General features: G+C 49.8%; 1 protein-coding gene across 4 annotated transcripts in view; it reads left to right on the forward strand.

Annotated features, from left to right (window-relative positions):
• The window catches only part of LOC144153778 (uncharacterized), a gene marked incomplete in the record, with an annotated part of 404,355 nt that overhangs the window by 54,651 nt on the left and 324,796 nt on the right, over positions 1 to 24,908 (forward strand). For 2 of the 4 annotated variants that reach the window (XM_077685504.1, XM_077685506.1), the window contains 1 exon segment: positions 7,928 to 8,077. 4 annotated transcript variants of the gene reach the window in all.

The following is a 24,908-nucleotide window of genomic DNA, read 5'->3' on the forward strand; positions in this document are numbered from 1 at the left end:
TCATGTGACTGCCGTCAAAAACTATGTCGCATCGTTCTCGTAGATTCATACTTGAAAAAACCGCGTAGCAACCACGATTCAAAAGCACTACGTCCCGTCGTTTGTTTTTTCTTCTTTCCTGGTTGCTATCCAGCTCTTTTCAAGTATGAACCTTCACAAGTTGGCCCAGCTGTGCATTTATACCCAGTTCTTTTAAGTGACGTTGTGAGCATCGCATATCGTAGACAACATAGGTAGAGGTTTCTGCTTTGATTTTTTTATTCTGTCCCGGAAAGCTATTCGCCCCTGCCCTTCAGGACCTACCGCAAGCGAACCCTAGGCATCTTGTTTTGTACCAGGTATTTTTTACCTGGTTCCCAACGAACTTAATGACATCCCTACTCAGTATCGATAACGCTCATAAGGTTCAGCGCTGTGCGGCACTCATATAAGCCAAAAACGTGGGCTAAATTAATTCTAAAAACGTCCCCTGCTTGCCACTGGCATCGGGTTTTGATTCCGTTATTCACTCACTGTAAGGGCGCTTGTTGCTTATGCGAACAGGTGGTCTCCAAAATTTAAGGCAGTAATAAATATCGCTGGACCGCTGTATTGCAAGCCAACCTGTATATACCACGAGTTACGCGCGAGCACCGCAAAGCCCACGCCACGCCGCGTCCGACTTAAGGTTTATTCGCACTCCGTCCGCGTCTCCGGGTGAAATGAGTCGCGAAGGGACGAAAATCACTGGAAGAGATAAACAGGCTCTTCGCGGAGTTCCACCTAATGGGCTTTGCGCCGGCGCGAAGCATTTTACGGCTCTGGACGATAGCAGCGATCGAGGGAAGGGCGATGGCGAGGCTTTTGAGCTGGGCCGCTGCGAGCCCGGGAACCTGGAACACGTTTCGGGAGCGCTTACGCAACGACGTCGGCAGTAGGCGGTGTTACGCTGCTGGCTGGGTGTCGGCCGTTTTATAATTCTTCATTCGCCGATTCATTAATTCGCCCGCTGTGCGTCCCATTCGCCCTGCATCATCTGGCTGCTGCCCTGCAACATGATAAATGGAGTACGCAGTTGAAGTAAAAGCCTTTGTGGGAGAAGTCTTTTGTTGTGCGCGTGATGAACTTAAACTGGGGTGGACGACGATGGTGCACCTAGGGTATTTTCAAGAGCCTCACACAAGCTTCCCGTGGTTAAGAAAACGAGGGGAGTGTGCGGTTTCGTTTGCCTATGAAACGGCGCGTCACTTAATCTAGAAAAGATATCTGACGCTGCGCCGATTTCATAATAAACCACGGCACATTATATTTCCAGAAGAAATCAGGGGATGCTGAGGTCAAGTTTTTACGGGAAGACGAAAGGGGCAGGATAAATTACGCGGAGATCACCGTTAGAAGGCATACTACGTCAGTGCGAGGGGAGGCGGTTGTCTAGCAAAGAGCAAAAACGCTTCGGAAGGCGTACGAAACACACTTTTACTTGTCTTGGCTTGTGCAAGCTATTTTTTTTTTGTAGTGACAGCTATAGATGTGAGTAGATCACTATGTCCGGTGCTTTTGTGGGCGTACTGATTATCCGCAAGTGTCTGTCGCTTTGTGCATGCGTGGCCGTGTGCCCGCTACCGGTATCAAAGTGAATTCGAATCTTCCTGGCGTGTATCTAAAAACAAGCAAAAACAAAAACAGCCCGTATGTTTCGGGGTATCAAGCCCAGTGCCCCCTCCTTTCACCTACATCCATTCCCATTCCCCTCTTGAGCTGCGGAAGGGACTGACGACCAGCCCCGACGTGGTTGCCCAGCAGCTCCGGGCTGAGAGAGTATACGGTCGTCACATGGTGACGTCGACCACTCCCACAACATCATAATCACCATAAGCCTGGTTATGTCCACTGCAGGACAAATGCCTCTCCTGAAGATCATAATCATTTGGATGTTTTTTGGCAAATGTACTCAACCAGGGTTTCCAAATCCTTGTCTCGCGAGGAAGTGCTGTGTCGTGTCCCAGGGAGCCTCACCTAGTATGGTTACACCTCTCTACAGGTTTTCCCGCTCAATTTAATCCAATTGTCATACAATTTAATCCAAGCGCCGACCAATTTAATCAAAATGCCATCTAATTTAATCCAAATGCCATCTAATTGAATCCAAACGGCAGCGAATTTAATCCAAGTGCCAACCAATTTAATCCAGCTGTCAGAAGCTTGTTCAGGGGTGTTTTGTGTGGAATTAGGCGCAGCTTTGCGGGTTTTGATGCGCGTGGTGTGATAAAAACGTGGTGTTTGTTGATGCCTTATGTGCAAAATATCATATGCGCGCAGTTTATTGGACACTTACTAACACCCGCAGACCAGGAGAGCGGTCTCGTTTGATCCGTTGGTGGCGCAGAGTTACTCAATATAGACAGTTGCGAAACTCCGCTCAGAATCCGGGCAGCGCTAGCCCCCTAGCCCCCCCCCCCCCCCCCCCCCCCCCCCCCCCCCCCCCCACTCCGTGGAAGCTGAGGGGCAAGTCGACGCGCGCGGCACCTAGGAGATGAAAACGGAACTTCGCTAACTATTATTATTCAAAATTCTTCTGTAAAATAAAGATTGCTTTTTAAATTAAAACACAATAATTACGTAAAATTTATTTGTGTTTTTGCCGCTTTTTTTTTATGACTTACGGCAGCAGCCGCAAGCCCTTGAGTGGTATACTTCAATGTTCTGCCAACAGACGACAGGCTAGTCAACTTGCCCCGTGCTTCCCCCGGCGCAGGGGGGCAACCGAAGACCGGCTTTCGATACATGGGACCTATGGTCTGGGTGGCGTGTGGTGATCGTCTGCGAAATCGTCAGAAGTATCGTCTGCTCGCGTATTGTTACCCTAGCAGATTTGCCAGCGTATTTTTACGCGAGCAGACGACACTTGTGTCGCCAGCAGGCGATATTTCTGACGATCTCGCAGACGATATTATAATTCGGAAATAATGCTTAACGCTGCAGAAAACCATTCAATTATTGAAAATCAGAATGCAAATGGCATTTAAGTAATGTGTCTTTATCAGATGAGCTTCTGAAGGCATTATTACGCGAATATCAGACGATACTTCTGACGTGTGTTATCGATAGCGCTCTCGCAGACGATCAGCTCACAGCAATGGTCTGCGCGTGTTATAAATGTACATTAAACTGTTCGCATAAGATATTTTGCACATAACGGATCAAGAAACACCACGTTTTCCCCACACTACGCACAACAAAGTCCACAAAGCTGCGCCTAATTCCGCACAGAACACCCCTGAATAGCCTTCCGGCTGCTGGATTAAAACGGTTGGCACTTGGATCAAATTCGCTGGCACTTGGATTAAATTGTATGGCGAATAGATTAAATTGAGTGGAAAAACCTGTAGTACAGCCTCCCGTCGTATGCGGCGATGTTATGACTGGACCAGGCAGCATTTCGGACCTGGTCCAAATGCTGCCCCAGAGCACCACATCACCAGGCTCAAATTAATGAAGTCTTTCAGCAACAACTCAGGCGGGAAGCATAATCACGCAGCCACGAGCCCTCGCTGATGACAAGTTTTGATTGCGTGTTTTGTCTTCAAGTTGTCTGACCTGTTTTGAGGTCTAAAGGGCCAAAGAAAAACGTTGGCTTGCTGGATTTCAGCGCTATTGAGAACAGAAAAGCCAACATTACATGTTGTTGGTGCTTGCTTAAGGCGCATGTTTACGCACAAGTCAAACATATCTGTACGGGGACTCAGCAAAAATTGCGGCGCTAATACCTCATTGGAATTTAGAAATAGGTGAAAGATGTGGCATTGGGTTGCACATGCAATGTGGAGAACTGACAACCGGTGGACTGCGAGGGAAACGGAGTGGTTACAGAGATACGGGACTATAAGTACAAGACAGATAACGTGAAGCGGGGATGAGGTAAGAAACTTTGAAGGGCAAAAATTGATTCGGACAGCGCATGACTTCATTGGCTGGAAGACGATATAGGTGAGACTAGTGTCACCAGATATCTTATCTAGTGACACTAGGTAAGACTTTCGTCCTGCAGGGCACATAAGTAGGCTAATGATGGTGATGATCATGATTATGGGGAATACCGTATTAGTATATCAGAAGGATTGTAGTCGTAACAGCCGAAGGGATGTAACGAATTAGTTTGCAAGATGAAACACGGTAAGGGTAATTAATAGCTTCTGCTGAAAAGTGAGAATAGTAAATGAAATAGAATTGCCTTTGGTGAGAGTGAAAAAGAAAACGGCTTCGTCCTATGAGAGAGAGAGAGAGAGAGAGAGAGAGAGAGAGAGAGAGAGAGAGAGAGAGAGAGAGAGAGAGAGAGAGAGAGAATATACGTTTATTTAAATCAACAGGTGGGATTGTACTGAACCTTGAAGGGACGCGTCCTGAGTCCAAGATGCCTTCAGCGCGGGCAGAATCGGCAGCCTTTTGAGCCAGCCGAAGCTGGTCGTCGTCCAGGCCGGTGTTCGCCAAAGCGCTCTCCCAAAGCTCGGGAGTAGAAATTTGCAGGTTAAGGGGAAGGTGTAAGGTGGAAGTGCCTCGTTGGGTTGACTAGTTCTATGAGGCAATATAAATACTGTACAGGACATTGAGGAGCTTCATCAATGAGGTAACACGTCATCAATCATATATAATAAGGTATAATGCGGGGGGTATAGATAACCAAAAAGTTTTCGATTCATCAGACATCACCGTGGGGATGGAAGCATGGCGGGACTGCAGAATAGATGACACTTGCTTAGGTGATGGAAGCATGGCGGAACTGCGGAATAGACAAGACTTGCATAGGGCTTTTGGGGGACATATGCAAAGGATGTACTGGCACAAAAATCCTTCAAAGGAGCATAGAAATGCGAGGATACGATATTTACGTAACCATTTACAGCCTATTTGTAGGCGTATTTGGGAGCGTGAGTCGAGGAAGTCTGGGGTAAGAGTAAATGAGGAATATGTGACCCGTTCAAGATTCTCCTGGTGAAATCGCCTTCATCAGTGAGTCGTTCTAATAGCTGCAAAAAATGGTCAGGTAGGAACTGCATTCGAAAGCTTAATCCTGTAATGAACAAATTGACAGGCATCTTAAACAGAATATGGTAGCACTGTGCGCACTTTAGAAGTTCGTTACCTGGGTACGTTCTCTTGAAAGTGTGTCCGTCCTATCTTACGCCTGTCTTCGTTTATTGCGAAACCGCTCTCAAATCATGTCAAGCAGCCAAGAGGTGAAGCAGCCCTTCAGCATCCATGACAAAATTCTACGAGAGGCGGATGAAAATATTATCAGATTAGTTGTCAGGGCTGATCCTATTAGCGCAAGAAAGAATTCTGGCGTAGAATTTGCATGGGATGAAGCGCATTCGGCTAGCACTCTCAATAAACAGTGGGTTACTTCTGTTACCAAGAAAAACAAAGGTAACTGTTGCGTTCTTGCGGTACTAACTTATGGGACAAAATCGGTGGGTTTTACTAAGCTCCTTCAAAGAATACTGAAGCCAGATCAACGAGCCATAAAAAAGAGGAGGATGTTAGGTTTAACAGGATACGGAACCAGTGAGTGGTATATGTTATGGAAGGAAGTCGTGAAAAATATACCCTACCTGGGGAAAAAAAGCCCACGCCGCGAATATAAAGAAAATGCAAGGGGCCTGAAATAATCGCCACCGTGTTGCACTTTTCTGCACTGTGATTTGTGATGTCTCTAACCGTGAATAGTGAAGCAGATCTGAATTACCTCGTTTGAAGCGCTCCTATGAAAACTAAATAGTGGTGGGGGCGTCTAAATGTAAAATTAGTCTATGCGCCAACATCTGCTCAGGACATTTTTATGAAAAGACACAAGTTTGATTCAGCAAACATTAACAAACAGACTTCTGTACTACCATAGTGGTGTTTCAGCTACGATTTCAATTAGATGTGCTGCGTCGGTGTACAAATGCAGTCACGAAGTTTATGCGAGTGGACGTGATGGTATAGTGTATTCCTAGGTTGTGCCGCGATAGTTTGCGGCAAAAGTCAGAGACTGTAATTGGAATTGACCACGGGCCAAGTCGATCGTCAGCCTCCTCGTTACCCAGTTGATGCATTGTCTACATGTTTTCCTGGGTGGTATCACAGCCCGAGCCCTCATACCTCATTCGGCACTGGCTCATAGCTAGAAGACGCTGGCTCGGGGTGATCTATTTTTTTTTCGGTTCCACACTGGAACGCCAAAGCAGTCTGTGGCGCGCTCACTTACGTCACGAAAAAGTCTGAGGGTATGTGAGAGAGAAGCGGCCAGCTTTAATACTAGAAAAACACGCTGTTATAATAAAATCGAAAGAGCTACGGAAGCTGAGAATTTTTGTGTTAAACAAAAGCGTATACGGGTTTAGTGTTATTTTAAGAGAAAACGTTAATTTAGGGCAACATCAAGGTGCGGACGGCTAAAAAAGATGGACACCCCGATAATAAAATGTCTACCGAGGAACGCGATGAGAAGTAGTGAAAGGTATAAAGTTCAGCGGAGGCATGAGAAAAGAAAATTAGGCACAAAAAATGTATACGCATGACGCGGGAAAGGAGCGGTTGTAAGTCAACGGAAGAGGCTTCCGACTGTCTGTCCGTCTGTCTGTCTGTCTGTCAGTCAGTCAGTCAGTCAATCAATCAATCAATCAATCAATCAATCAATCAATCAATCAATCAATCAATCAATCAATCAATCAATCAATCAATCAATCAATCAATCAATCAATCAATTTTTTAAATTATACATGGGAGTCCATTCATTCGTTCATTCATGCAATTATTCTTTCAAGTACTGTATCAACCGATTGCTCAACTTTGTAACCTTAACCTATTCGTTCATCAGACTTGGCCCACTGCAAAATGAAGGCCTCTCCCCATATTGGAGGTTTATGATAAAGAACTATATTTTGTCACAGATGAGACATTGCACCTCGGTGGTTGAAAGCTATCAGCGTTGGTTTTACTGCACAAGCAGTTCGCGAAGTGAAGTTAGAGTCCAAGCGTTTGCAGAATCAGTGCGACGACTTGTTCTTTCCGGCAGCTGATGATGATTCAAGAGGGAACGTTACTGATGACCAAATCATGATAATGGTGGTGAAGAGACTAGTCCCTGACAAAGCTAGCAGCTGGCGGAGAAGGGTCTTCCGAAGGCGGCGTTCGCAATGATGTTGTGGCTTGCGCCAGTATATGGGCAGCCAGATACTGCTTCGGTGAGGAACGCTTGTGTTTACGGAATAAATGCCAAATAATATGAAAGCTTCCGAACCTGTAGCCCCCGATCAAATCTTAGGGTCGTTTAGAGAAAAGTTGTGCTTCTTGAAAGATTTACACATCTGTCTTAAAATATACCGTACGTTTCTTGTCATGTTTAAATATTTAAAAAAAAGAATGTGAAGGGGCGGAACGCCAGATCCTTTCCATGAAACATCAGGGAAACCAAATATGCTTCGATGTGTGGCGTTAATGCGCGTTTCGAGAGAACTTGGGTTTTCCAAAAGACTCGCACCACTCCCCTTGCTCTGTGTTCTTGTGCCTGTGTATTGGGAGAAAGGGAGAGAGAGGGGCCATTTTAAGTTCTACTGCCCGCACGTATTTAAGCGTCTACCATAATAATGACATGACGCTGACAATAAATGAGCGCTTAGGCCTTCACTGCATGAGAGAAACACGTTTAAGCGAAGGCGGAGAAAGTTTACCCCTGAGAGGACTACGACTAAACAAAGATCGATGTAGCAAAGAAACGACGCAACAAAGGGTTGCCGGAGAAAGTGATTGACCGGGATCAATAGACGCGCTTCGGCTGCTCCACATCGGGGCGTGTGCTCGCGAGCAGGGTGGGTCCGGCCGCAACGCCCAGGCGCCGCTCGAAAGCGAGCACTTCGACGAAAACAAAAGCCCGCCCTGAGTGACCGCGCTCACTTTCTTCTCGCAGCGGGACAGCCGGGGGACGTGCCACTGCCCGGGTGTTATTTCGTCGGCGCTGATCGACGCTTTGTCGGCCGAGGTGTGAGAAGAGACCATTGTCTTCGCCGCTGGCGGCCACCCGGTAGCGAAGCAGGGGTCGGCGCTGTCGGGCTTCACGGTAAACCTACACCTCGATTTGGGCGCGCCCTTCCCGCTTCGATTTTCTTGAACGGCGCGCGCAGTGTGTTTGTACGCATTCTTTTACGGCGTCAACTATCAGTGCCGGCGTTTCTGCGTTCGAAATATACAATACAGTTTGTGTTCGCGGATATAACATACCCTGTGAGCAGCACACACACACAAGGAGATATGACCAAAGCTTTATAAACTACCAGAGACAATCAATCAATCAATCAATCAATCAATCAATCAATCAATCAATCAATCAATCAATCAATCAATCAATCAATCAATCAATCAATCAATCAATCAATCAATCAATCAATCAATCACTTAATCTGCTAGTCAATCACTTAATCTGCTAGTCAATCACTTCATCTACAAATCAATTACTGGATCGATCAATCAATTGCACGAGTATCTCCAATTAAACGAGTATCGCCCTCATGTCACCCCACGACGCGCGCCTCCCGGGGGAAGTTTCATTCTGTTCAGTGACGCGTGAACTTCTCTGCGCGTTTTATGCAGGTGCAGGATGCGTGACAGCCGCTCTAGCTGCATTGAAGTCTGCAGGAAATATTCGCATATTTATCATTTGCCTACTTTGCGTAGAACATGAACACGACACAGACGCCCGCGTAGGCAAGATCACGCGCTCAGGCACGCGAAAACGATTACACTACGATTACATAACCGATAGCGGCTTTAGACGCACTCGCTAAAAAGTGCCTTCCCTTCCGGGGACATGAACTGCCTTTTGTTTCGCCCCAAGTTCTCTCTTCGGGCGGCCACGAAGGCACCGTGAGAAATAGGTGTTGCATAAAGGCGTTGTTTCTTCCGTTTCCGCCCCGAAGACAATCGCCTTCGATCGGTTCCGCTTCGTGTTTAATGATAACAAAGAAGAAATCTTGGCGCAGCAGCAAAAAGGAGGCTCACGCGTTTTATATCTGCTTGGGGAGCCCGGCCGGCGCGACGTATTTATTTCACGCCTAGATAATTGAATGGTACATTTTAGCAGCGGAGCTCTTTAAGCTTCTAGTTCCGCCGTGGAGCGTTTCCAGAAAACTATCAGCATCGGCAAAATGGAGAGATAAAAATGCTAGGCCGAGAAGTGTGAGGGAAAGCGGCAAGGAGGCAAGTAGCGCGCGAGCAGGTGTTGGGAGTGCCCCCCTCAGAAAAAAAAAAAAAAAAGGGGGGGTTTAAGGAGGTCCCGTGAATCTAACCGGGACCTTTACACCGTGAAACCGGCAACCTTACCACATGGCCGACCAAAAGGCCCGAGAGGTACAGGGTTAACAGCGGCGGGAAACAATAACATGTGCAGACAATTAGGAAAAAAAAAAAAACGGGTGTGTTGGCATGCAGCGCACAACACCTACAAGGAAAAAAAGGCCACATAGGAATTTTCGCAAGTATTAAATCAAAATGGGCTAATTTTGAAGATGAAAAAATAAACCTAGCAATGAATTTAGGCGCCCATAGCGTGCAAAAACCATTCCATCTTGCCTTCCCCGGCCGCCTTATTACGAGACGGGTAGGAAAACGCACACATCGGTTTGGGAGTTTGGAAATACATAATAAAAGCAGAACGACAAGAGCGATAACGTAACCCCCCGAATTAAGCAAAACAGAAAACAATTAAAAGTCCGCGGCCGGATGAAACAAAAAGAGACGAACCAGGGGAACAAATGAAGGAGGCTCACACTAACGTGTACGACTGGAAGGTAGCGAAGCTGTGCGCAACCTTCCTGACCATGGTTGAAGTCCACGAATGCAGCCGATTCGCTTCTTCTTCGCTGCCGCAACGACCTTTGCTCCATCATTGTTGCTCTAAGTGTGAGCTTCCTTATTATTTTTTCGTTTTGGAAGTGGTAATCATTGGACATCACCTTGGCGGGGCGTATGCTATGACGTGTCTTTCTCGTTCCCAGCAAGGGTTGCCACGATTATGACGAACGCAGGAGTTTTTCTTTTTTTTTTTTTGCGAATCTTGGCCAATCTTCCTAAGTGTGTATGCTTGGCTTGACAAACGTGCGCCGGGGACGCTGGGCGGTCGCCGCGAGGCACGCACACACGAGCACTCGACATTTTGTTGGTTTTTTTTAACTGCGGGTTGTCGCCGTGAGGCACGCGCTCTTAGTGCGCCCGCTCATGTGCGCTCGGCATTTTCATGGTGTTCTTAACTGCGGACACCAAACTGTAACGATTTGCTAAACAGCTTCGCTTTGAAAAATGTCTCGTATTGTGAAGATTCGTTTAGTACTCCGCGCCCTTTCGTTCCTGTGATCCTCGGTGGGGGATTCGCTTTCTTCACGTATGCTACCTTTCACAGCTGAGCAATGCCAGCCTAACCGTAATAGGCTCAGTTAATTCCCAAAGCTCTCCGCGTATTCGCTGTGATGCCGAAAATAACCGCAGCGAGGGAATGCCGCAAAGAAAAGGAAAGAAAGGACGTCGGGGAAAACAATTCTCTCGCGCAGTCAGTTAACCTTGTCGATTACCCGGCGAGGTGTCAAGTATACGTCTTGATCACAGGCATCCCTTTCCCCTCTTCTCCATCTCTTCCGCATCCTTCTGAGTGACCGCGACGACCCGGGCGTAATACGCGAACCAGGAAACCCTGGCACTCGTGAATCAACGCGTACGCTTCTGTTGAACTGTGTACGCGCTACGAACGGTGTGGAGGGTCACGTGCAATTGTCGGTGGCCTAGGGGCTATTCGCGTTTCCAGCAGGGTCGGGGGTTAACGGGAGAGGACCAAGAGAGACGATCAACCGCGTGGGAAATACCGTATACGTGTCCGCTACTGAGGTCGGTCGACAGCGACTGAGCGGACATCTCAGAATAGCCCGAGTAATCGATAGTCTTGACGTTCGTGGCGGATGGCTGGCTCGTACGATGTGTTCTCAGTCACCCCGTTGAGGATTAGCTATAGAAGGTCGGCCTTAACCTTGTTGGGGATCGACCTTACGTCCTACCACCGACAACTGATTGAAGCTTAGCGAGCCGGTGGGGAATTTCTGCGTAATGTTCTCTTCTTGAGCATCTGTAATGCCGGCGCAGACAATGTTTCTGTAAGTCATAGTACGAGCGAGCAGAAACATTGAGATCATGGCATGGATATAACACAAAATGGATATAACACAAATCCTTGAGAAAGCTGATGAAACTCTTATATTCGCTATTTATCAGAGCCAGTTGCTCCATTCGTCTTTTGTAATACATGTTAAAACACAACCGGATTGGTATTCAGAAATTTAGGAAACGCAGTCCCATTCGTGACAAGCAGTGCACAAAAGGTGAAGTTTCTCTAGCGGCCAGATGTCTGTAAGTGGTTTCTACAATTTGTTTTCCCACCCTGCAAACCAATCCTTAATGTGTCTGTGCTGTGCGACCCCTTAATTCCGTCGGGTCTGGGTTACCCAGGAGATGCTGTCGAACTAGTTAATCAAGCCGTGCGAAATAAGCGCTCAATGGACGTGAAGCTGCGCCAAAACAGGCCCAACACCATCGCTAAAACAGACGAGAAAGCCGACGGAAGGGTCCCACCGACGCGCCCGCCGGGGTGAGCACGGGGAACGCTGGGTAATAGCGCGCTATCGCCGCGCCATCTACTCTGTGCTCCGTGAGCGAAAAGCGCCCTCCGCCTCCCCAGCAGCATTGGGAGTTTCTTGTCCCGCACTTTACGAAAGAACCGTTGCCTGGTAGAGGTAGAAAGCTTTGGTTTAAAACTCGACGATGGATACCGTCAAAAGCGTTTCATGCCTGAACGCAGACAGGGTTTGAAGCCCGCAAGGACAGCATACCTGACGTGTCACAGCTCGACATTTATCGCGTATTGTCGCACGCCTTTCATTCTCGCTAATAACTAGGTCGAGCTAATAACGACAAGCACCAGTGCGAACATGCAATTCCTCCCTGCACCCGTCAGATTTATTGTCAACACAGAGCTGCCACTTTTTGGAAACGGGGCCTCGGCCCGTTTCCGTCAGGTCTGAAGTGGGTAACGAATCTGTATAGTGGACCGACAGCGCGAAGCCAGCGCTCTTTCGGTCCACTCTAGCTGAACGGCACCGAGGTCACCGGCCGTCATACCAAATGATCGGACAAGGCTGCTTTAAATGCGGGCAACACGTTCATTAGCGCCCGTGCGGGCATACGATGACCGAAATCTCCTGTCGTCGACAACGAGCCGGTAGAGATGTATACATTCACCCGCACGTGCCTGCATGCTTAATTGTACGTTTCTTTTATTTTCTTTTATGTGTAAGCATTCTTTGATGACTCTGCCCAGAAACCTGTCCGTCCGCCCGAGTGTCCGTTACACGTGACACAATGCTCGACATGGGTATACATGGGCCATACTGGGCGGGAGTTTAATAAAATGCTTTTTCAGTTAGTAATATGTCCTTGAGCAAAAGGTCCCAGGGCTAGGGCCTGCAAGGCAAACATGCGTCGGTGTATGTGCAGAGATGAGTCGCTGGAAGGAACACTTACGCTCTGTCGGACAATTCTCACACAGGAGGCTACAATTTCTTTTATTGTGCGTGCATGTGTATGTCTCATATGTATAGCTTGGACGCAAGGACGGATCCAGGTGTAACCAACCAAAATGTCATGATTTGTTCTCAGTTGCACACCTAGTGCTTTTTTTCATCAAAATCTTGCAGACAAGCATGTGACCAGTTTAAAATAAGGCTCCCTCCTCGCTGCTCCGCTGATACTCTTTGAAGGAGAAAAATTGGCTGTGGAGAGAAAGCGATTAGCACGCGTCTACTAAGGCAGAGGTTGCGTTACTCACTATAAGCCTAACAAAAAGTTAGAAGTGAGGGTGCTACGCTCGCCGCGGACAGCGATGGTCCCCGCCGTGGTCTAAAAAAGACGTGCCGAAATCAGTGCCGAAATCAGTGCCGAAAAATTACACACGTGCCGAAAAATTGCACGTGCCGAAAAATCAGTGTCGAGGGGTGTGGAAGCGCGGTGTTTAGTAGCTTTGGGGGAGGGGGCAATCGCCCAACCGCCCTCCCCCCCCCCCTTGGGTACGCCGCTGCTTGGACGTGCCTGTGTCGGCAGTGCTCCTTGCAACTATGGCTGTAAATGTATACGCCTTCCGAGGTACGCGACTAAGGTTGACGGATGATTATGATGATGGTAATGATGATAATGATGACGACGACGATGATGATTATGAATACTTTATAAAAATCTGCTCGTAGCCCTGCAGGGATTGGGTTTTAATCAAGAGGGACCGTTAAAAAAGGTTTCGGAAAATGCTTGTTGTTGTCTATTTCAGCGACGTTCTGTGCAGTGAAGTTGACTCCATAACAGTGGTATGGACGCAAGTCGTAATATCGTTAGGCCGTGCTTCGATAAGTCAATAATCATATCCGTCAATAATCAGATTTGTGTTGTCGAGTCAATAATCAAGTCAATAATCAGATTTGTATTGCTTTTGAAGCCCATAATCCTGCATTCTTAGACAACGAAATGCGTGAAATGCAAAAAGCAAGAGTTGAAGTTTTTGATTGAAATAGTTGAAATGTATTCATTACTCTCTTATATATTTATTTTCTGGCCATTTTGTCAAACCCTATTATGTCTTCTTGCGGGTTGTACGTATGCTTTGTGCCAGCATCAACGGCACCGCCCGTGCCAAACGCGGTACCCCCGCCACTGACAGCTGACTGTGTAAAGCGTTTGCATTGCTGTAGTTCCGTCCAGTATATAGTGTGCAGCCATATTCCTTCGAAGACAGTCAGCGAGGAGGCATGTCTGCCATAACATTCACATGGTCATGCAACCTTTATTTCCGTTACCCAGCAGAAGAATCCTCGCACGAAGGCAGGAGGTCGCCATGCTTTCGTGCAAGCCGGGCTCATGACGACATTTATGTTCTCAAAAGCTTCAGAAAGGTTGCTAGAACACTGAACACAATAGCAGCAAGTGCGGAATAACGTTGGGAAAGAATATTTCTTTTACTTCAAATAATTTTGTGAGCCCCCGTCCCTTCGTGTTTCCCGCGCAACTTTATTCATGTTCGTGTGGTGCTAAATGCTAGGGAAAATTAAGGGTCCATCAATCCCTCATTCAGTTTCATACCGGCGAAATAGTTCGTTTTCTAATTCCTTACTTAGCTAAACCCTATTATTATAGATACAGCTATCTATTTCTGTAATCATGCAGGAAATTATATTGCAGCTACCGAAATTGTACCAATGTAATAAGCTCCGGCGGTATGTTTCTATCGAGTCCACGCTTAAACGTCCGAACGGAGGGCGTGGCTGGTGTTCGCTAAGTGGACATTTTATTTTGCACCCAAGGCAAGAGGTTGCTTTTGTTTGAATAGAAGTGCGCACGAGGGAATGGGCACGCGTCAAGGATTGTGGATAGGTTGACCGAGCCCTTTTATTTAGTGCAGTGAGCAATAGTGACGCTTTCGTACGCGCAACCACGCTTGCCGTAGGCATTTCGGTGTCACTGCAATGCGGGCGCCTGTTAAAATATGCGAAGGTCACCGTAAATTGAGTCTTTAACCCGCTGTCTTCAGACATTGATGGCTGGCGCTCGTGTGCTTCTGTGTTGTCAACATTTGAAATCGTTATTTTCTTGTCTCGACCGGGTTGTACTTCAGCGGCACACTGTGACCTTGCTTGTCTACTTACATGGTCTGGCCCCCTTATCGATGGCTTTGTACAAAGATATCAAAAACGCTACCGGACCTACTTTACATTTTTTGTGGCTGTTTCATCCTGCTGTACGAAACGATGGACAGCAGAGTTGTAGCCAACACTTCCTTATTTCGCAGTAGCCTTATAAACTTAGAGTACTTACACGTGCTCATACCTTGTCTCCAATGTGCTTAGTATTAGACCCTCGCCTAAAGTAACCATACATTATTCCACTTTTCGTGTTACGCTTGCGTAAGGGGTTGCTTGAAGCAGGTAAAAGAATGTAACGAGAAATGAAAAAAAAAAAACACTAACTGACTATCTTTTTCCAGAGGGGACTGGGTCGACGCTTGCTTATATGGGAAGTTTATGTCACGGCGGAACTCTAAAAAACAAAATTAAAGCCGTTCCACTCAATGTGAAAACTGTCGGAAGTGCAGAGCAGTGGTTCTCTATAATGGGTTGTAGCGCCGTTATCCGCTCACTGCCACCACCCAATGCAAATCAAATTTCCCGCCTTCGCAGTGCTCGCGCGCCCCCTGCCTAAAACTGCGCCAGCGGGAGTTCTGTTCTTTTTTTTGTGCTTGCTTTTCCTCACGCACGTACCGGCGTTGCAGTGCCACTTTTTTTTTCGCTTACTATCGTAAAAACCAACCCAACGAGCGCTCCTTACTAAATGAACGCGGACGTTGCCGGTTAATTAAGTATATTTTGCCTCAAATGTACCCGCGGTTTTCTTTGCGGTAAACAAAGGGGAGATGTATGGCAAGCGCCAGCGACTCACGAGTTTCGAAGTTTCGAACGCTTATGACTACGTAAACCGCTTGGTATTCGAAGCCTCTTGGTTACGCCGCAACGACAGCCGCTACGACGGAACGTGGCCCTACTTGACTCCAGCGAGCGAGCTACAACGACAAGGCGAGCCCCTAAAGTGCACTGCACCTAAAATTTTTCACAGCTTCGCTGATTTGTCGTCGTGAACGCTGATGTTAACGGCGAACCTGCCTGGCGTTTCCTAATCTCAAGGCCAAGCTTCCTAGTACTTCTCAAAGCCAGCAGATCGATTCCCGTCCACGCCAATTCATTCTTGCCTTGTTACACACTCGCGCCATCTACTGGAACCTTTTGTTACTTTTGAACTCGGAACACTGCCACGAGGGAGCGCCGCAAGCGCTTTTTCCCACGGCATATTTGTTTATTTGATTTCCTAATAATCAACCAGCCATGTATCTTCAATTAAAAGAACATGCATACATCACTTACATAGTGATGTCTTGCCTAAAATATGCTTAATGTTTTATTTTGGCTCAACAATGTTGCCAGTATAGAGATTGTCCCCATTTAGTAGTTAAAGCTTTGCCTATATAATCGCTCCTTCTCACTGCATGTGTGCTTGGTGCTTGCTCTCCTCCTCGCTGGGCTGAGCCTTCTCCACATCGCAGCCACCGCGTTACCACTATTTGTCCCATGAAAGCATCGACCAAGGACAGCTTCGCTGTTGAATGCGCACAGCCCCGCAACGTTGCCGCAGCGGTATTTTCACGACAAACAATTGTGCAGAGCTCGGGAATCTTTCGAATTATGGGACCGAAATTCGTAAGTTCTACCTCTCCACACTCCTTACATTCTGGTAGTTGTATTTGTCATAACGTACGCTGAGGTACGATGTAAACCGGCGAAGAAGTGATACGGCGTAGCTTGACGAATTTCGTTGACAGATGCCGAACTGGTATTGAGATAAACTGTCATGACGCCTTTTTTTTTTTTGCCCAATATACCTCCTTCGTCAAGCTGCGCTTGGCAGACAACCTGCTTCTGTGGAGTCACTATAGCACACCGCTCTAAGGAGTTACACAAAAAAAAACCCTGCTGTTCTTCATCTCCATCACGTAGAAAGTTCCACTTGATGATGCTATCATCTGATTATTAATGAAAATTTTGTCATTGAATATTTTTTCGGGCGGGAAAAGGGGGGTGGGTGGAACGGAAGTTGGCCCATGGGCATTAAAAAAAAGCGGTCCATCTTCACTAACCTGAAACCTGGGGAGAGGTGAAGCTAGCATACAGTGTAAAAGTGTATTCAAAGATTGTAAGTCTTTCTCTTGCCACACGGCGCGCTGATTGGGCGCGGGAGAAGCGCAGGTGGGAGGAGGAATCGCGCGCTTGCTGAGGCAGTGGCGCTCTCTCTTGCGTTGAACCGGACTTACCGTGCTTACCTGATTTTAACAAGCCCCCGTTTCTAACGCGCACCCGATTTTCCTGGCAAAAGTTTTCCTATGCGGCAAACTTGCCCCTCCACGCATATTTAAAACCTGTCATTCTTCGTAAGCGGGATGAAAAAACATCCCCCTCGCGAGGGGCACGATCAAATGCAGAGCATTTCCGCGGGGGGCGCGCCTGCAAGTCGTATGGATTACGCATTGGTTGTTGTTGTAATTGTCTTCCAGCGTAGACATTGTCGAGAGAGAGATACAACTTCTTTATTGAGCCTGCGTGGAACCGTTAGGTCACCTACTGCCGCCGCCCTCCAGCCCCCTGTGGGGGGGTGGGTAGCAGCGATTTCGGCCGCTGGCGCTCGATGGCCGCAAGCGCGAGCTCCGCAGCCATCTTCTGGTGTTCGTAAGTTCCGCTGGTCGCCGCGCGCTTCACACGCGGTGGTAGCGGGTCGTCCTCGTCTGCTAGTGGTGATTGGTGGCAACCCCACAGCATGTGCTGCATGGTCGCCCGAGCGCTACCGCACAGCGCACACGTGTCCGTTGGAAATAGTTCGGGGCACACGTGCTTGGCGAACACGGGCGTCCATATCGCTCGCGTTTGAAGCTGTCGCACGAGCACCCCTTCCCTTCTGGTAAGGTTCCGGTGTGGCGGCGGGTAGGCTCGTCTGCCCTCCCTGTACCATGCCAGCACGTCTCTGTAGGAGCTAAGTGGGGTTGTCTCCTCTTCGTCATCCCCGTCTTCATCCGTTTCTTGGTTGCCTTCCGCGTTCGATGGAGGGGGCGGACTCGCTGCGGCCGCAGCCGCCACCAGTGCCGCCGCCCCCATTGCGGGTGCGGTAGCGGTAGCAGCGGCTGCGCCGGCGGCATTGCCGTGACTTGTGAGCACGCGCGCCGCGCGGTCCGCCTCCTCGTTGCGGTTGGTCCCGGTCCCCACTGGTCCCACGTGTGCCGGGAACCATTTGAGGACCACCGGTAGCGTCCGTCGGGGCAGGGCCCCGCACACCCTGATCGCGCACTGTGACACCGAGTTTCTGGCGTAGTTCAGCACTGCACTTCGCGAGTCGCACAGCACTGTCGCGCACCGTGGGTCCACTAGGGCCAGCGCGATCGCCAGCTCCTCCGCTTGCGTTGAGTCCCGGGCTCTGCTGCTGCCCGCCGAGCACAGCTTCCCGGAGGTCGCTGCAATCACGGCCACAGCGTACGTGCCCCGGCGGTTCAGATATTCCGCCGCGTCCACGTAGTATGCATTAGTGTCCGTCGCGTGCACGGCCGTTAGGGCTCTCGCTCTGGCCGCGCGGCGCTCCCGGTTCTCTTCTGGGTCCATGGGCTTCGGTAGCGGCGGTATCTGCATGAGGCCGAGCAGCCCGCGCGGCAGCGACCGCGCCGGCACCGGCAGTGGCCGCCGCGGCTCCTCTCCGCCGCCGCAATCGCCGCTCCCGCCTTCGTTTTCCCGCAGCGTTCCCGATCGGTAGCCTATTCTGCGGAGAATTGACCTACCGGTTCTAGTCAGTGTAAGCCGCGTGAGCTGTGCGGTGTTTTGCGCTTCCGCGATCTCGCTAAGGGTGTTATGTACCCCCAGTTCTAGTAGTCTCTCTGTGCTAGTGTGTGTATACAGGCCTAACGCCGTCTTGTATGCTTTGCGCAGCAGAGCGTCCACTTTCCCGCGCTCCGCCACCGTCCAGTTGTGAAAGGCAGCAACGTATGCCACGTGGCTCACGGCGAATGACTGGACCAGCTTAAGGAGGTTGGCCTCTCTCATGCCTCCGTGTCTGGACGCCACTTTCTTGATTAATCGCATCGCCGTCATGACCTTCAATTCGAGCTTGGCAACGGTGAAGCCATTGTGCCCGTGAGCGTCGACGTGCAGTCCGAGGACTCGAAGCGTCTTCACCCGCGGAATGGCGGTCCCGTCCCGTGTCTTTAGGTTGATGCCCGGCTTCTCTTCTTCTTCTTCTCCTCTCTTGTGGCTTCTTCTTCTTCTTCCCTTTGGTGTTAATATCAGCAGCTCCGACTTGGTCGGGGAGCACGTCATGCCCGTGTCTTGTAGTTGGTCTTCGACCGCGTCTATGGCTTCCTGCAGGGACGCCTCAATCTCGCCGTCACTGCCGCCGGACACCCACAGCGTGATGTCATCTGCGTATATGGTGTGTCCGACCTTCGGGATGCCCTGGAGGCGCTGGGCAACCCCGATCATTACGATGTTGAACAGCGTCGGCGAAATCACGGCGCCCTGCGGCGTTCCCGTGCTTCCCAGACTCTTCTTCGGCAGCTCCATGTCTCCGGCCACGATCTTTGCAGTGCGGCCCGAGAGGAAGTCGCGAATGTAGGCGAACGACCTCTCCCCCATGTTGAGGCGCGAGACCTGGTCGAGGATGGCTGAGTGGCGGACGTTGTCAAACGCGCCTTTCAGGTCTAGGCCGAGCACCGCCCGGTTGTCCATGGAGCCGGCTGGTCGGTCGAGGACTTCGTGTTTGAGCAGCAACATCGCATCTTGAGTGCTGAGCTTGGCCCGGAAGCCCAGCATGGTGTCCGGGTACAGGCCTTCCTTTTCGAGGTATGCTTGCCACCTGTTTAGCAGGACGTGCTCCAGCACCTTCCCCACACAGGACGTCAGGGATATGGGCCGCAAGTTGTCTATGCTCGGTGCCTTACCCGGCTTCGGGATCAGGACCGTTTTGGCCTCCTTCTAGCTGGCTGGGAGCTTGCCGGTCCGCCAGCACTTGTTGTAGTACCCCGTCAGCGTCCTTATTGCCGCATCGCTCAGGTTACGCAGCGCTTTGTTGGAAACCCCGTCCGGCCCCGGGGCGGACTTGCTGTTTATCGTTTGGATGACTGCCCGAACCTCCCACTCCTCGATGTCGGCGTCGAGCTTGGCGTTAGTCTTGCCCGCGTAACTCGGGAGGGGGGTCGGCGGGGTGGACGGGAGGTACTTGCCGTCTATGCGCCGGCGGACCTCGGCTTCGCCGAGCTCCTGCTTCGCCTTGTGCATCGTCCGTGCGAGGATGTGGTGTTGGGTCCCTTTCGTGTTACTCTCGTCCAGAAGGTGCCGGAGCAAGTGCCAGGTCCTGCTCTTGTGGATTTGGCCGTCCGCTTCTTGACAGACCGCCTGCCACTGCTGTCGGCAGAGCATTGCGCTGTGCTTCTCGATTTCGATGTTTAATAGTGCAATGCGTTTGCGGAGTCTTCTGTTGTGACGTTGCCTCCGCCATCGGGCTTTCAGCGAGTTTCTCGCCTCCAGCAGGTGCGCTAGGCGGCTGTCTATCTGCGGGATCCCTTCGTCCGCCTCGATTTCCGTGGTGGCTGCCCGCGCGGCCGCGTTCAGGGCTCGCGTCCACTCATCGATGTCGTCTTCCACCCGTCCAGTCAGGGCGTCCAGCTCCGCTCTGTACTTGTTCCAATCTGTGGTTGCCTGCTTGCGGGGGGCCGGGGGTCGGCCGTGCAGCGGCACCGCAATCTCGAGGACGCAGTGGTCGCTGCTGAGCGTCTCGCCCGTGTTCCGCCAGCGGACTCCGGCGGTGGCTTTGTTGCAGAAAGCGAGGTCCGGGTTCGTGTCTCGCTGTACCGACGTGCCGTGTCGCGTGTGGGTGTTCGGGTCGTTGAGCAAGTGGTATTCCGCTTCGAGGGCTTCGTCGTGTAGGCTTCGGCCCTTGGCCGTGGTCTTCGGGTACCCCCACGCCGTGTGCGGCGCGTTGAAGTCCCCGCACACGAGCGCGGTGTCGTCCCCGGCCAGCTGCTTCGTTTTATGCATGAGTGTCCTGAACTTTTGCTGGAACTGTTTGGGATTACTGTAGACATTAATTATGTAGGTGCTTTCTTTCCTCTTGCGACCCGTCACGACTTCGACTGCCAGGTGCTCAATGGTGCTGTTCTGTAGTAAGCCGTGTTTTATGTAGGTGATCCCTTTCCTTACCAGGGTACACACTCCCTGCCCCGCACCTTTCCCGGCCGTTCCTGCGCTGGGCGGGCTGGCGTAGGAGCGGTATCCCGGCAGGCTCGGGGGGTCTTCTGTGTGTGTCTCCTGTACGAGTATAACGTCCGGTCTTCTGCCGACACTCTTGATGTATTGTTGTAAAGCTGCCTTCTTTGCGCGCAGGCCATTCGCATTCCATTGCCACACCACGAGGTCGCGCGCTAGCGTTGTTCCGGCCATGTTGGGCGAGTGGCTTCGGTTGTTTGTTGGTGTTGTTGTGGCGGCTGCTGTTGCGGCGGCTGTGGCTGTGGCTGTGGCTGCAGTGGCAGCTGCGGCTGCTGCTGTTGTTGGTGGGTGAGATCGGGAATTCTTGTCAGTAGTTGTTAGAGCAGGCGTTCGACGTTAGCCATGCGGGTGTTCATGTCCGCTGTTGTTGCTTCCACCTTTGCTATCCTTTGGTTGATCGCTTCTAGCTCCCTTTCCGTGTGGTCGACACGCTCGTCCAACCGTTGGTGGCGGCGCTCGAGCGCTTCTAGCATTGTTACCCGCCTTTTGGCTCTGGGGCTAAAGTTCTCTGCTTCCTCTTCTTCTTCCGTGGTTGTGAGTTCGCCGCTTCCGCTTGTCGCTGCTATTACTTCTCCCTCTCCTTCTTCTTCCTCGGTGGATTCCGCTGTCTGCAGGCCTGCCGCGTATTCCGGCTGCGACTCCTCCTGCAGCTGCATCTGCTCTTCCTGCGCGTACGCGCGCCTTTGCGCCTGTCTACGCGCGACTTGCGGTAGTGCCTGTAACGGTGGCTGTTGCCGCTGTTGTTGGTGTAGTTGGTTGTTAAGGACCATGTCCAGCTTGGTGCTGAGCTCTTGTATCTGTCTGTCCCTCTGCGCTAGCTGCTCCTTGAGACTGAAGTCGATGGTGAAACGTGATTCGTGCCGTGAACCCCCTGCCGCGGCTATGACGCAACGTGGAGCGGCTATGACGCAACGTGGCGCGGCTATGACGCAATACAATCCAACACAATCTACTTTAATCCAATCCAATCAAAATCCAAACCAATCCAAGCAAAGTTAAGCCAATCCAATCGAATCCAATCCAATGCCCCTCGCGAGAGAGAGCCTGTGGGTATTTGAGTGTAACGTAAATTATAATCCCGTCTACAAACAGCTTCTGCTTGTGCTTGACGATCGCTGAAGCGGACAGGGAGCGTTCCGCAAATCTTTAAATCATGTTAGTTTATTTTGAACCGGTTTTACTCATTATACACCTTTCTTTTAGCACGCGTTGCGTTCTAGCGCGAGGCGTTGGAAAACGAGTTTCCCGGTGTTTTGGTACCATGACTGCTTGAGACGACAACGACAAGAGACCCCGACATCCCCAGCCCCTAAGGTGCTTCGCCCCTAAAATGGTCGCCATCCCGCCCTGCGAAAGTGGATGTCCAGCGAAGCTGCTGTAAACCACTACAGATGCTGATGGAGGAAGGTATGAAATATCTGTTGTCTCGGCGGGCTTGTGGATTGCGCTCGGCTTCTCTGGCGGCAAATGCTGGGTCCTGCCTACCTTGACGCATGCGTTCGGCGTCTTGGGCAAGAACTCCTCTATTTGGAGACACTAGTCCTGCCTAGCCTTCAAACATATTCTGCAGACGTAATCTTTAACAAGAACATATGGTGGGGGGGAATAATATTGCTCACAGGCACCTCATCATCCATAATGCAGTTTCGATGCTTGTTTTGTAGTTTTTTTTTAAATAATTAATGAGCTATATGCGGTATGCCTGATTAGCCCGACGCACGCGCTCTCCGTCTTAGGCAAGAACTGCTGGGCCCTGCCTGGGTTTTTTGTTTGCGACACGAAATTTTCCGACCAACTAGAGGCTAACAGCTTCACTGCAAAATTCGTTAATGACTGAATGTCATAAACTATATTATTCTGCTCATTGTGCGTATCCTGTGGTTGTAGGGTCGATTAGATTCTTGTTCAGTCTCAAGCACTATGAGAGCAACAGAATCGGTCGCTATTCTAGTGAAACACCGCACGGGGCACGGGAACATCTTGTGCTTACACAAAGGAAAAGCATGCGTGGTCGCATGGTACACGCAGGTTAACGCGCTTAGAGCAAAGTTATCGTTGGCTTACTGTAAGCACAATTCATACACTTCATAAGGCAAACTTCTGATCACTCTACCGAATAGAGTAGCTGACTGATTTTTAGGAGCTGGAGTGGAGCGAAAAATAGTCCGAATAAAAGAGCCGTCCGAAAAATACGTGAGTCTTTACTCCTATGGGACAACTGGCGGTTATTGGGGAAAGTCCAGAATATCCAGCAACTCCGAATCTTCGCAGTCTTAAAAAGCGATCGGCTAATGTACTCAAACTTATATGATGTCACTTTACATGGTCTGAAGTTTAACCGCGAACTTCTGAGAAAATACTGCATGAACGTTATCATCTATGGCGGCAAGGCATCTGCGAAAAGAAAAGATGCCTAATTAAGCGGAGATGGCGGCGATATACAGAACCTAAAATTGGCCACACAGGGCAGGCGTCAGCTCACTCGAAGCTGCCGTACCTCGGGAATTAATTAGGAAATGTTTAATTAGAAACGCAAAACGGGCCGCCAAGAACAGAATGCAATCAGATCAGGGCCCGGTTTGTCTCAGCTGCCATTTTCCGCAGCCCGCCCTTTTCCAAAGGCCATCACTGGACATCAAGGCTTCGCCGACCTTGCGCTGTGTAGCTGGACTGCATGGCGACACTGCATCCCATAAGGTGATCGACTGGAGGACAAGGCTGTCACGACGCAGGGCGATAGCAGTCGATTTGGCTGGATCGCCGGCAGTGATCGCTAACAGCTCATTTGGGAAATAACAAGAAGGGTGAGTGGGCATTAGCCCCTTCAGCCATGTATTTTTATATCTAGCAACAAACTTTTTGTTATTTTCTAAACGTAGGACTCCGTGAGCTTACAAACGAGTAAATTGCTGGTAGTGCAAGCTTGTATTGATATAATGACATGGCGTCTAATTAGGTCATCAGGCAAGTAAAATTTTTAAAGCGAAGCTTTCTGTGTTTCACTGATGGCGTTCGATGTCGCTCAAAAACGAGCTGCGGGAAAGTCAGCTTTACACAATGGGTTTCGTAAAACGATGACGATGATAAGCCGAGGTTGAATTCGTCCCGTGGTCGGAATTCAACCTGGGTCCCTCGCGCTTTGAAGCCGACGTCTATCCGAATGCGCGGTTCCGACATGGTCGAAGCTTCGCGTTTTAACTACCTTTCTCTAAGAAAGGGGCTCTGATTTTTGATAAGAAGCGAACAAAAATTTTACGGTTTTGCCAATATTTCGCTAGCCCTGAGCCTGCAAACAAAAATTAGAGCTATTAGTGCAAGTATTTATCAATACAATGATGCCGTCAAACTAGCACCTCGGTTTTTTTCTACTCGCCCCGTCGCCAGCTTTGCCTTCACTGCAACTCAGAAAGCTGAAAGTTACTCAGAAAGTTTGGATCAGAAAGAACGTCGCGGCGACGCGGCGCCTTACAAGCAGAAAGGATCTAAACACACACTTATAGAAGTTCACTCTTCCTCCACCAAGAAGAAAGGAAACTTGTTCGTACTCAACGCGTATTGCCGACCGTCTGACAAGCAACCCGGGATACAAGACACCAATCTCAGCCTAGCTAAAGACCACTCAACTTTTATCCTGGGGGCCTTTAACGCTCCCCATCAGATGTGGGGACATAAATTCTACTTTTCGCGCTGTTTCGAATTTCAGCAAAGTCTACTCCAGGAGAAAAAAAGGATCAGAGCCGACTCACTTTGCCTAACGAGCCTCACGTGGCCACCAGGATTGGTACTAGCACATCACTATATTTGCCCGGACCTGTCACTGTCGGCAGGCTCTATCGACATTGCCTGCTCCAACACGCAAGTTAGTCTTGGTTCTCATCACGAGATCATTAAAATTACCATCAAAGATGTCACCTACAAAGCTCATTTAAGTTTCGCCTGAATCACCGATTGGGCCAAGTTCCGGAAGAC

The sequence above is a fragment of the Haemaphysalis longicornis genome, unplaced genomic scaffold, assembly GCF_048455015.1.
Source record: "Haemaphysalis longicornis isolate Haplotype H1 unplaced genomic scaffold, Haemaphysalis longicornis Haplotype H1 scaffold_9, whole genome shotgun sequence".
NCBI lineage: Eukaryota > Metazoa > Arthropoda > Arachnida > Ixodida > Ixodidae > Haemaphysalis > Haemaphysalis longicornis.